Source organism: Lonchura striata, chromosome 3, assembly GCF_046129695.1.
Source record: "Lonchura striata isolate bLonStr1 chromosome 3, bLonStr1.mat, whole genome shotgun sequence".
NCBI classification, from domain to species: Eukaryota; Metazoa; Chordata; class Aves; order Passeriformes; family Estrildidae; genus Lonchura; species Lonchura striata.
In genome coordinates, this window is record NC_134605.1 from 33087698 (window position 1) to 33100278 (window position 12581).

At 39.9% G+C, this 12581-nt stretch overlaps 1 long non-coding RNA gene across 1 annotated transcript; it reads right to left on the reverse strand.

Annotated features, from left to right (window-relative positions):
• Nucleotides 1–6744: 6744 nt before the first annotated feature.
• LOC144245995 (uncharacterized) lies at nt 6745–8103 on the reverse strand. Its single transcript, XR_013339591.1, has 2 exons — nt 7209–8103; nt 6745–6944 (listed from the first exon to the last, which is right to left on the reverse strand). It is a non-coding gene; the product is annotated as an uncharacterized LOC144245995 (long non-coding RNA).
• Nucleotides 8104–12581: the final 4478 nt, after the last annotated feature.

Consider the following 12581-nt stretch of genomic DNA (forward strand, 5'->3'; position numbering starts at 1 on the left):
CGTGATGCTCCAGAACCTGCACCTAAATAGCATAGTTGACATGCTTGGTCTTTTGTTTTCTGTGTAAGCCTTTTCCTCTAACAGAACCAGTTTCTACGTAATTTACCTCCCCATGCCTTTGTAGATGAGGCATCACTCACATCTATGTGCACATGGGTTTCCTTAATGTATTTGTATTTCTTAGATACATAGAATTGTTTGGGTTGGAAGGGACCTTAAATAGCATCTAGTTCCAACCTGTCTGCACTAAAATTTCAGTGTTTAATTCAAGGCCCTACACAGGAATGATGGACCTGGTGCATAGTCATCTTAAGTAACCAGAGAGACAAATTAATCACTTCCCTGGCATCCTTTTGGTCTGACAGTTTTGGTTTGCTTTGAAGCTATTTTGTCATCACTGATGATGTCCTTGTGTTCTCACAGCAGTGAGCTGCGCTGCTGACTGGTGCCTGGGCAGACGGTGAGTGCAGCTCCTGGCGGACACAGCACACACTCATGCAGTCCCCAAAGGACAGACCGTATGGCTCTTTCTCTTGTCATTTCCTGGCCTTTCTTAGGAGAGATTTGTTTTTCTCTTTCTTTTGGGGTATGCAACACTTTTGTCTTAACCAGATGAGGTTTTTAAAGTATCCATGATAGTCCTCCAGGTTCATAAACTTTATTCAATTTTTCCAATCTATCAGCATGTAGTGTTTTTTGTAATCCAGAAGGTATTTCAAGAAAGCACAACTGGTTAATTCTGATATAATTTTATAGATCAATTACCACACTCAGCAGATTATTTTGCATTCTGCTGATAATCTCAAGGAGCATTCTATATGCACATTCATAGGCCTCTGAATATTTTAGTGGCTTTGAGTTGAGGTAGAAGTGAAGAATTATTTCTCTCATTCACCAGATATTTTTGGTTCTATTTTTAGTATAAAAGGTCCCATGAAGGTTGAATCAAAACTCAGAATAATTGCTGTTACAATTAATAAGCCTATATTCTATTCAGCAAAATAAGCAACAGCAAGCTCCCATTTTTCATAAAGCATGTTTAGAGACCTAAAAATGCCTTGCCAATGTATGTAGACTGCTCTTAATCTAGAGAAAACATAGTCAATCAGATTTTATTAATACCATTTGAAAAAAGTACCGAGTTAAATACAGTTTTGAGTCATCACATAGTGAGAGTTGATGTTTTGCAAATATTAAAGTAAGGAAAGAAGGACTTCTAGAAAGTTTCTACCTGCAAACCACTCTCCTGTGCTTAAAAGACAGAGCAGACTAACTTGGAAAGTAAGAGCATAGCAGCATTTTACTTAGTATGTTGTTTACCACAATCTGCTTTGCCTGTTTAATATTTTAAACTATAACCATTCAAGAATGGATGTAAAATAATGCAGTTCCTTTTAAACTTCTTCAGGGAAGGTTTTAAATACTTTGCAACACAGCATTCAAACTCAAACCTTGAAAGCAAAGTCTTTTCATTGCTACCTAATGTAGAAAGAGTAGTTCTTGCCCTACTTTGCAGATCCTGGCAGCTCTGTTCTCTGTTATTAGATCTTGCCAAGCTTTCCACGTGGCTTTGGCTTGGGTATTTGTAGCCAGGAGAAGTGCTGTAGTCTCAAGGGAAAATCTAGACTCCTTTTAAGGGGCATCATGAGGAGCTGAACAAATGGGCCATTGTTGGTAGATAAAGTAATGAAAATGTTCAGCAGTCTGTTTTGACTAAGTGGTGGCTCCCATCCAGAATGTCAAAAATGTTGAAATTATAGCTTGTCATGGCAATAGTTATTTTCTACTTTAAAACACATGTTGTCTTCAAGCATTTTGATCTGTTTATACAGACCTTTACATCTGTCAGATGACTAACACATGGTCTGTGAGGTGAGCAATGCTCTTCCAGTCTAGCCTCTCCTTCTGTGTGTATGGAGTTGAACGCATTTATCCTTGATATAAAAAGCTCATTCTTCTAATTAATAATTTGTCTTTATTACATTGTTTGCAGTAAAATTACACACACTGCTATACACAAAATGCAGTATGGATATTTACACTAGATATGCTGAAGCTAATCTAGTAGACTGGCTGAAATGCTGTATTTTTATTTTGGAAATTTCACCAAAAATGGAAGTTTTTTTGTTCTTAGCAATGCTTGCCAAAGGTGATCACAGGAAAGTCAAAACAGAGTAGAATGAAATTTATTTTGTCATTTCTCCTCTGCTTTGGGAAGGTGAAAGTATGTCAAAAAAGGGAAGATGCTGGTTTAGAGATGCTAATTCAACATGCCAAGCATTACAAACTAGATGGACTCATGGCTGAGCTTCTGACATATAAAGTGTGACATGCTGACATAAATTCAGTAATTTGAACTGAAGAGTTTATAATCTAATTTATGAAAAATAGATTTAGAGGAAATGTTGGTATCAAGCAGTCTGAATCTTGCTTTTTGTTGGGCATGGGGGTAAACCCCAGAGGCCTTAGCAGCTGTGAGGTATAGCAGACAGACATCACACACATTCAGAGTTTTGGCCACCTTGAATGCGTTCATGTAAGCGTGGACACATTCTCAGGTGCAGTGTATGCCTCTGCTCATATAGGACAAAGGGCTGCACATGTCAAACAACACCTAGTGCAAGCATTTTCAGTATTAGGGGTTCCAAAAATGATCAAAACAGATAATGGCCCAGTGTATATATCCAAGGAGTTTCTAGAATTTCTCCAACAGTGGAGAGTAGAACTTAAAACTGGCATTGCCCACTCCCCCACAGGTCAAGCTGTAGTCGAGCATGCACACCAGATGCTCAAACAGGTATTGAAAAAACAAAACAGATCAGCTCTGTGGATGTCTCTACGAGAGAGGCTCTGTAAAGCCATGTTTGACATCAATTTTCTGAACTGCTCATTTGAAAACATGAGTCCACCTGTTGTACATCACTTTAACAGTGGCAAGCAGTTCAAATTGTCTCAGCATCCCCTGGTCTTGATTAGGGATCCAGAAACTTGGGAAACCAAGGGTCCCTATAAACTTGTAACCTGGGGTCGTGGCTATGCGTGTGTTGCTACTCCCTCAGGCCCTTGGTGGATTCCCCAGAAGTGGGTGAAACCTTTTGTCCCCAAGAATCCAGGTCAGACAAAAGTGGACAGGAAGCAAGTAGCTGATGCTTCAAAGAGAAGACGTCGCCAGATGGAAGAAGAAGAATGTTCCCAAGCGTGAATTCCTTCCAGCAGAAACAGAAACTTTAATATGTCTCTAAAATGTTTGTTTTCCCCTTTTAGAGAAATCAATTTTGTTACTCCTTGTTATTTTGTTCCTTGTAACCTTAGCGTTCGGGATCCTGTGTCACTTGATTTTCAAGGCTATCAAGGGTCTTGTACCTTCTGCCTCAGAAGTCAACCACATAGGGCTGGCTAACCTGAGGAGGCCTGACTACGCCACCAACTGTAGGTGGTGGGAAACCCATACTCAGGGTTGAATCGAGCCCAGTGAATTCCTGTAACCTTGTTTAACAAATAAGGGGGAGGTGTTACAGTGAGCTCATGTGGGCACTCTATTTCCCCTTCCCCGGGACCCTGTGACTCTGATCAAGATAAACCTGGACCCCTCCTTCCTGCCCCAGCAGGGTTGGCGGAGAGCCAGGGAAGCCCATCCTGTCCAAAGTCTGTATAGACCCCTGATATTTCCTGTTTGTTCTCTTTTGCCCCGCTCTCCCCTTGGACACCACAGAATAAAGAGAGCTGAACCAATGTATTTCGGGGTAAGAGCCTCTTTTGGAAATCTTTGCCATCTCCTGATATTCCTCCCCTCACAGCCTAGGACCTCTGAGCTAGCCTAATATTTAGGGGGCTGTGCAAAGGGGGGGAATGTCACTTCAGTAATTATAGAGTTGGTTTTTTTACATTCAGCTACAGTAAATAGCTCCAGTACATGGAGCTTAATTTCTTTTTGTAGCTTTTGCATCAATGCAGCTGTTCAGAGAATATTATCTTTAGTAGGTGACATTTTGGAATGTGCACAAAAAGCAGGATGCCAGGAGATAACAATAAAGACTAATAGTCTGGTTAGAGAGGAAAAGACTTCTTTGACAGTTCCCTGTATACTGAAAGATATAGGAGAATATTAGTAATGCATTTTTCTGAAAACAGAAGCATGTGCTTTTCTTTTCTAGGCATAGTTCACTGTCAAACTGTGGAGGTATATCTTTGCCAAATATTATAGTGTGTTGGGGTGGAAATTCAGAATAGAAACCAACATATTTTCTTTGCCTATTTGGGGCTTTGTCCTTTTTAATATAATTCGGCATGGTGATCTGTCTAAATTCAGTGTTGCTGTGTCTCTCCCTCAAATCCACGGGGACAAAACCCCTGTGGAGCCCGGCCAGCTGGGCAGTGGGGTGAGGCGGGCAGAGGGAAGGAACTTCTCCTTGGCTCCCGGGGGGCTTGGAGAAGCTCCCTCGTGAGTCCAAAGACGAGCTGGTCCCACAAGCAAAGGAAAGAGGCGCTCTCCCTCAGGATTAGTTCCAAAGTTTAATGAGAGACTGAAGAGGTCCCCAGGCCATATGTGGCTTCGAAGGACCCCCCGAGAAAGAGAGAGAGCCCCACCCAGAGCAGCCAGATATAGGGAGGGTGGGGAAAACTTAACAGCCAATGGGGGAAGGACATGGGAGTGGCTCACACAACACAACACAGTGTTATATAGTACAGCCTCTGTTCTTAAATAATACATTGTCTGAGCTAATGATCAACAAATTACCTTTTTCTTTGCTGAGCATAAGTAGTGAATCAAGACATCAACAGGAAAGGCTTTGTGGGAATGATTTTAAAAAGCTTTGGATTATCACATCACATGAAATACATCTAAAAATTACTAAGGAAATGCTTATTTCTAAATATGCACTTGTTACCATTTTCAGGCATGACCCCAATCTCCCTGAAACGCTTCATCGACTTTGCAGTTTTCACTCAGGTTCATATTCATGGCAGCATGAATGAAAAGGTGATATCCATGTCAGAACTAGGAACTGATCAGAAGATGATCAGACAGATCACCTCGTGTTCCAGTTGTTCTTAGCAGCTAGGTGTCCCTTCATAGATTAGGCTGGTTTATAAGTAGTAAGAAATGTCGTCTCCAGCTCTCTTTTATGCTAGTCCTTAACTTCCTCAGTTTTCTGCTGAAATATTATTTAGTGTGCTTGGTTTGAGGGTTCTTTCCTGAAAATGTTTAGTTTGCAAATACATGCTATTTACTCTCAAAAAACAGAGAAGTTTAATATGTACTCAGAGCCTTCTTTTTATTTTTTCATAATGCTTAGAAGCCTGATACGAAGTATCTTACCTGATATTTCTGTGCTGAGCTTAAATACGGGGAAAGACTTTTCAAAAGCAAGGAAAAAATAGCTAATTTTAAATCAGAATATTCTGCTTTCTTACCCTTTTCCCAAGACAAGGGATTCTGGCATAAAATGTAAGTTCAGTATCATGGATAGGTCAATGATTCATGAAGACATAGTGTTAATGGCTCAAAAAAAGTCGGTTGGATCCTCTGAATTAGGTCCTACTCCTGACTTCACCTCGTCCTGTTAAATGTCTTTTAGGAGATCATTAAATCTGAATGGTGATGAAATTGGAGTTCTGTGTCACTAGATTAAGAATACCCCTAGGTGCCCATCCACACAGTCCCACGTCTGTGTTTTCATTAAGTGAACTGCTGATGGACTTACTGGAGGATCCTTGCAGAGGACAGAGTTTCCCTGCTAATGCACTTCAAGGCTGAAGGTATCTCAGGTCCTCCCAGCTTTGAACACTGATAGAATGTGTTGCTGCCTGCACAGTAGGACATGGATGATACCTGGTTTCCACTCTTGATGTTTTGAATATACAGGGATTTAACTTACAGTTTTGGTACACACATTCTTACTTGTGGTAAATTGCCACCGTGATTTGCTTATCAAGATACAAGAGTATGTGACCTCATTTTTACTCCATTTGTTCCAAAGATGGAGCCAAACACCTTGCCTCCTAATGCCAACTCTATGCTGAGAGAATTCTCATCTTTCAAACATCGTAGCACTGGTGACAATGCTTGCATAGGATTTGTGAATTAAAAAGAATATTTTAGAAAGTGCTGGAATATCCTAATAGGGAAGTATTATATTTCTGGAAATCATGTGTTCTCTAAGTGTGGATAGACCATATCAGGATGGAAGTAAGAAGTATTATCTCGTACAAATTGTGTAGGTACTTACAGCTCTGTATATTGAATGACTATGGCACGGCAAAAATACATTTAGCGTGTGAATCAATCCAGTAAAACTGCCTCAGGAGTATCTTTTTTTTCTTACTGAAAGATATTGTAGTAGTTTCTTCAATACAGCTTATATAAATTTCAGATGTCTGTAGATTGAACTTGCAAAACTTCTTCTAAAAATTGTATATATTTGCCAAAAAGTTCTGTAGTAACAAATATTCAGTGTAGTGCTACTGAGAGAATTCAGGAGACAGAGCCTATTAAAATTAAAGCATAACTGAATGGTATGACTCCACAGAGAGCCACATAAATATATTCCTTAGTCATCTTCTGCCCTTCTCCTTTCATAACTTCTATAATATGTCATTTCTGGTTTAAGACAGATGTTTACAATTCTGTGTTTAATTCAGTGTTTCATGTCCTGCTGCTGTACATCAGAAAAAATGATGTCGTAGAAAGTCATGACCCTTTACTACTCGTGATAAAGGACCTAATTTTTTCAAAGTCAGAAATATGTTTTATATTTAAATTATTTTATTTACATATTTGTTTACAGCACATTATTCATTCCTGTAACACTAACAGATTTTTATTTTTAATACTCAACCTACAGCTTGCAGCAGCACCAACTTCTTGTCATCATTCTGTTCACAAATGTCAAACAAATGGAAAGACCTTCAGGTTAACATCTAGGTGTTCTGCTTCCTTGATCCTGTAAAACATCCACAAGACAATTAGCCACCACTACCAAAAGGAATGATCCGAGGATTGCTAGGATTTTTCTCTCAATAACCTTGCATGAAAGGCAATTGCCTTTCATTGCAAATATAAATTCTGTACAATAGAGTTCTGTATCTAACATGCTGCTGTTTCTAATTAGACTGTCTGACACAGAAGGAATTAGAAATAACATTTTTTTACCCATAGCAATCATCGAAATTATTAGAGCATCAACACAAACACAACCAAGACAAACCTCCTGCTAAAAGCTTGACTAGAAGATTTTTGTGTGCCGCTTATCAACTTGCTCAGGTCAGCTGGACTACATGAAAACAAGAAAAAATGCACCTCCTTTAGCATTAGCAGAGATAGGCAGAGAAAAAGAAATATATCCTGTTTGCTGTGGGACGCTTCGAAGCTGTATTCATTCCCCGAGTTGCGTTTGGTGCTGCGTTAGAATTGCAAGGTGCGATACGAGAAGCGGCCGGAGGGGCGCTGCAGCAGGAGCGTGACCACCTTGCTGCTTGCAAAATGGCGGCGGCGGAAATAGGTGGCATTGTTCACGGGAGCGCCATTTTCCCGTACGGAACACGTCTGCTAGGCGCCGCCATTTTGTTGTACGGACAGCTCCTGCGTGCAATCTCTGCGCTAAAAGAAGAGGTCTGCGAGGAATTCCTGCGGTACCGCGGACTGTGCGCAGGGAAAGGCTGTCGGTGCTGCCGAGATGCCTGAGGACATCTAAGGACCCGGGCAGACCGCGGCGGCTGCCGTGTGGTCTGTCGGCGTTTGAGAGAAAGTAGGCAGCGAAGGAAGAGTTGGCGCCGGTGCTATGAGCATTAGTGAATCACCGGTTGTGATTTCTGGCTTTGCGTTTGCAACACCCGGTACGGAGCCCGAACCGTGTTGCCGTTCGCTCGGTCCCTGTTCTCCTGCAAGCTCCGTCTGCTCCCAGCTCGTCCCCGCCGGGCTCTTCGAACTTGCTAAAGGCAAAGCTGTGTTTGTTGCGTTTAAAAATTGCCGCGGAGCCGCTGAGCCCGCCCCGCTGTCACTGGGCACCGTCCCACCGGCACCGGGCTGCGCTGTGTCCTTATTTCCGCTGTTTGCGATGGCTGCGCACTTCGCGTAGCCAATGTGCCTGTGCAGCTCCTGGCTGCGCTGTTTCCTTACTTCCGCTGTTTGCGATGGCTGCGCACTTCGCGTAGCCAATGTGCCTGTGCAGCTCCTGGCTGCGCTGTTTCCTTACTTCCGCTGTTTGCGCTGGCTGCGCACTTCGCGTAGTTTGATGCGTCCGTGCAGCTCCTGGCTGCGCTGTTTCCTTATTTCCGCTGTTTGCGGTGGCTGCGCACTTTGCGTAGCCGATGTCCCCGTGCAGCTCCTGGCTGCGCAGGTTGCGTACCTTGCGGCTTTCCGTGGTCTCAGCTGGGGGCGCTGTGGAGCGATGCGCCCGCTCTCGCCGGTCCCCGGTAATTCGGAGGTCCCTGTCTGTGGGGAGCGCTTCCGCAGGGTTAAAACGTCTCCCGTCCCCAGCTTTTGAGAGGTTAGCCCCCATTCTGGTTCCTTCACAGCTTACCCGACCCTCCGGGTCTGCAGTTCTTGGGTCTGGTCTATGCTGCGACCTTGGAATCAGCTCCTTCCACCCGGGTCTCCGAGTTCCAAACACAGAGATGTTCATCTGAGGAGGAGTTTTCCCGAGTTCTGGTTTTCCTCAAGGATTCCTGGCACAGTTTCTCTTTAGTGAGCTGCCACTTTTACATAGAAGCAGCAGTTAAGGGTTTCTCGAGTCGGGGTTGAAGGCGCTGGGGATGGTATTTCACATTCAGACTCGGGTGTTCATTTCTTACCTGAATTACAGTCTCACCACTGTGAACTGAGCAGCTTTTTCATTAGCAAGGCACAGAATGGCTAACTAACTCTTGTTACAAAGTCTGTTAAAACTGAACTATCCAATTAAGAAAGGACACCTAGATTATTTTCCCTTTTAACCCAGTAACTGATCCCCCAAAACCTGCAATGCGGACTTTCCTGTCCAGTCGCGAAACATCACCCAAACCCATGAAGAACAACCTGCCTCTGCCCTAAAACCTCCACCTTGCTTCATATTTATTTCTATATTGTAAAATCCCAAACTCTTAAGTTTTCCACCCTGTGGTACTATGCACTTCTAACCAACTACACACCCGTAATCCCAGTGCTATTAATCAATTTTAAAAGCCTGTTCCACAACCTCAGGTCAAATGCAATGTTCTCTTGTGGGTCTGTACCTTTAAGCACAGAAAGTTTAACATTCTCAGCATCCAGGATTCCAACAGACAAATTCTGTGCATATATATATATATATATATATATATATATATATATATATATATAACTATATACTTTTGGATTTATTTAGTTTATTTGGCACAAAATGTGGAAATTGGACAACCATCTAGTATATTGTGTGTCCTGCTGCCACACAGTTTTTCACATTCTGTGTTACTGCATGGTATTCTCAAAATGGCCTATGTAGAAATTACTTAGAAATTATTAATGTATTAGTAGAAGTTATTTCTTATAATAGTTTAACACTGGCAAAAGGAAGATAAATGAATCAAAATGTAGTGATTACAATTGCTTCTTTCTTTGCTTCTGAAATCTGGACAGAGTGCTACCGAACCAACCATCACCAGCCTGTAGAAGGACTGGAGGATAATGAGTTAGTCAAACCAAAAGGATGACTTGCCATCCTGGGTTAATTAAGTGCAAGTCCCTAATGAAACAGTGCCTTTGGCACATCTGTTTTAACATCATCCCAAAAGGTGATGCTAATCTTTATGTCAAACCATTAAGATGTGTGTAAAACACATTCACTTTGTGTTCACAAGTACAGCGTGTACCCCTGGTGAGCAATAGATGAGTCAGGTGTGCTTCATGTCTTTGATTTTCATTTTGTTTACCTTTGCTCATCTTGTATCTGCTATACAGTTCCATTTTTTCAGAGCCAATTGTCTAATTCAATATTTTTATAGTGGTTAGTACAATAGGCTGTTTCTCTTTGGTGAGTTTCAACATAGATGTTCAAACAAAGAACTAAAATAGGTAATTGACTGTGACGCTTACTAGAACAACATCCAGCTCTTTGCAAATCATGTTTTCAAAGATAGAATCCGGATTGTTGGATTGTCTCATTCAAAATAATATCCTAATTTCTTTCTGAATTCTGAATCAGAGAACTATGGGCATCCATGTCAAACAGCTGGGAAAAATTTATTGTTTCTGCAGTGAAATGTGAAATTGTGTCAGCTCTCCTCCGTATTTTGAAATCATGAAAATGAGTTAGTTTCTTTGCATTTGCTTTTTAAAAAAAGTTGTGGTTTTTTGTTTGTTTGTTTGTTTGTTTGTTTGTTTGTTTTCCAAGAGAAACTCAAAGCTTCCAATTCTGGAATTAAAGCTTCCAGTGTTTCAGTGGGATGCAGACCCATATTTGAACTGGATGGAATTATGTTTTTTGCTCTAATGACAGCTTGTTCTTGTGCACAATGTACAGGAAAGCTATTTCTGTTCAGTAAGAAACATACTGAAACGTGGTGGGTTCTGTTTCTGTTTGTATATTTACAGTTCATTAACTCAGGAATAGTTGGGTTTTGTATTCTTTTTTTTTTTTTCATGTTAAAGGTGTTATGTTCAGCAGTTGTAGATCTGCTTATTGAATACTTACTGTTTTGACCTGTTTTAAAAGATGTTCACACTGCAGAGAAATCTTCACCTTTGGCTGTCAGTTATGGGATAACACGAGTGAGGAATGGAGAAATAATTACTATGAAGAATTAATTTTGTCAGGGTTTGTTATTTTCCCTAAAAATGAGAAGAAAAACATTTAAAACTCCTACATGAAAAACCAGATTGAGTTGGCAAAATGCTTTCAGGTAACTAACTTCGTACTAGTTTTATTATTTGCAGTTTTAAATTATAAAATTTAGCAGAAACACCCCTTGATTTTGATAATCAAGGTCAAGTGATGAGACCTTGGCCCTTTTACTCAGATGTTAAAATGATTTACAGAAAATGATACTGAGCTATGGAGTTGATACCAAGAAAGGATTAGAGGGTTTTTTTCTGCCCTAATGTGCTGCACCTCAGCGTATTAAATATAAGTTACTTTCAGTTGCCAGTGTTCTGGGAAGGTTTCTATGGTCAGTCCTGTGCCTGCTGAAGCAAATTGTAATGCAAATGCCTTTAAGAATTCTGTAAGAGGATACTGTGCCTTGATTAACCTCTCTTGTTTATTTATATCTTTGTTGGTGAATTGAAGATGTTATCCATATTAAAAATAAAGCCAGTATTGATCAAATAGTTAAAGGGTCTCTTAATACTTTGTAACACTTACTAATAGATTATTTTGGCTTTTTTTGTCTTACTCTCAGAACAAAAGCCTCAAAAACAAGCTCTTGTCAGTAAACAAGCTTTGTGGTATGCACGCAGAAGAGGTAAGGAAGATTCTTCTCTGTTCTAAATCTATTTACCCAAAAATTTACATCAAAGTATTTTGTACTGAGGTTCTGGTGTATTATATATACACAAGAATATATATGAGTACAGAATATATATTATGCTTATATGGTGAGTGTTCCTGAAGTGCTGTCATCCCAACTTATTTTTGTGACTTCACAAGAAGCAGCTCAAATGTATTAGAAAGCAAGTTGCAAGCTCAAGTTTTAGACTAATAAAATCATCTAATAAAATCAAGTTTTAGACTAATAAAATCATCTGATATAACTCTATAGATATATGCATCTATAACTTATATAAGACTGATTTCATTTACATGAACTCCATGTCTACACTAAGCCAAGAATTGCCAAAGTCCTGTTTTGAAATTAACATTGAGACAGGAACAACCTATTACTACTGATTCTGTTTCCTTATTTCAAGGGAAAAAAGATCCTATTTTTGGCAAATTCCTCAATGTAGAAGTACCTGCACTCATATAAGCATTCCCTCTATTTTTCTTTTCGTTTTAAAAAAAGTTATTACATGTGAATCTGATTTACTCACATTACTTTAGTCTGTTTTTTTTGCATATATAATTTCTCTTAAGGTTATTGTACCTTGCCAGAAAGAAACTAAATCATAAAAAATTTCCTCTGTACTAAAATTTTCCTAATGATGATTGAAAGCATTTTCTTCATTAGAGTCTCTGCCTTTTGAGACCAGTACTTAGAAAGTCAAGTTTCTGGTAAATTCTCAAAGGTAGGAAATAATAGGATTAGAAATATTTTTCTTAAGTCTTTCAAAATCAAAATTGTTTCAAAGAATTTTGCTGGACTGATCTTGGCTATTAGTTTCAGATTTTACAGAATACCATAACCATTTTGGCCTTACTATTTAAACATATAAAGCAGGTTCTAAAATTTTAGATTCCTTAGATTCATTCAGCCTTCCCAAAAGTCTGTCACTGAATTTGACTGCATCAATTGGTAAGAAATAAAATCTTTTAAAAAATTCCAACTTAAGATATACTACCTTTGTAATATATTATGTTTATGGAATGCTCTTTCAGTAAATGTGAAACAGACTTCTAATCAATTCCAAGGACTTCAAAACACTTGGCATTAATTAATACAAGAAAATGTATTGTGTATCAGTTGGG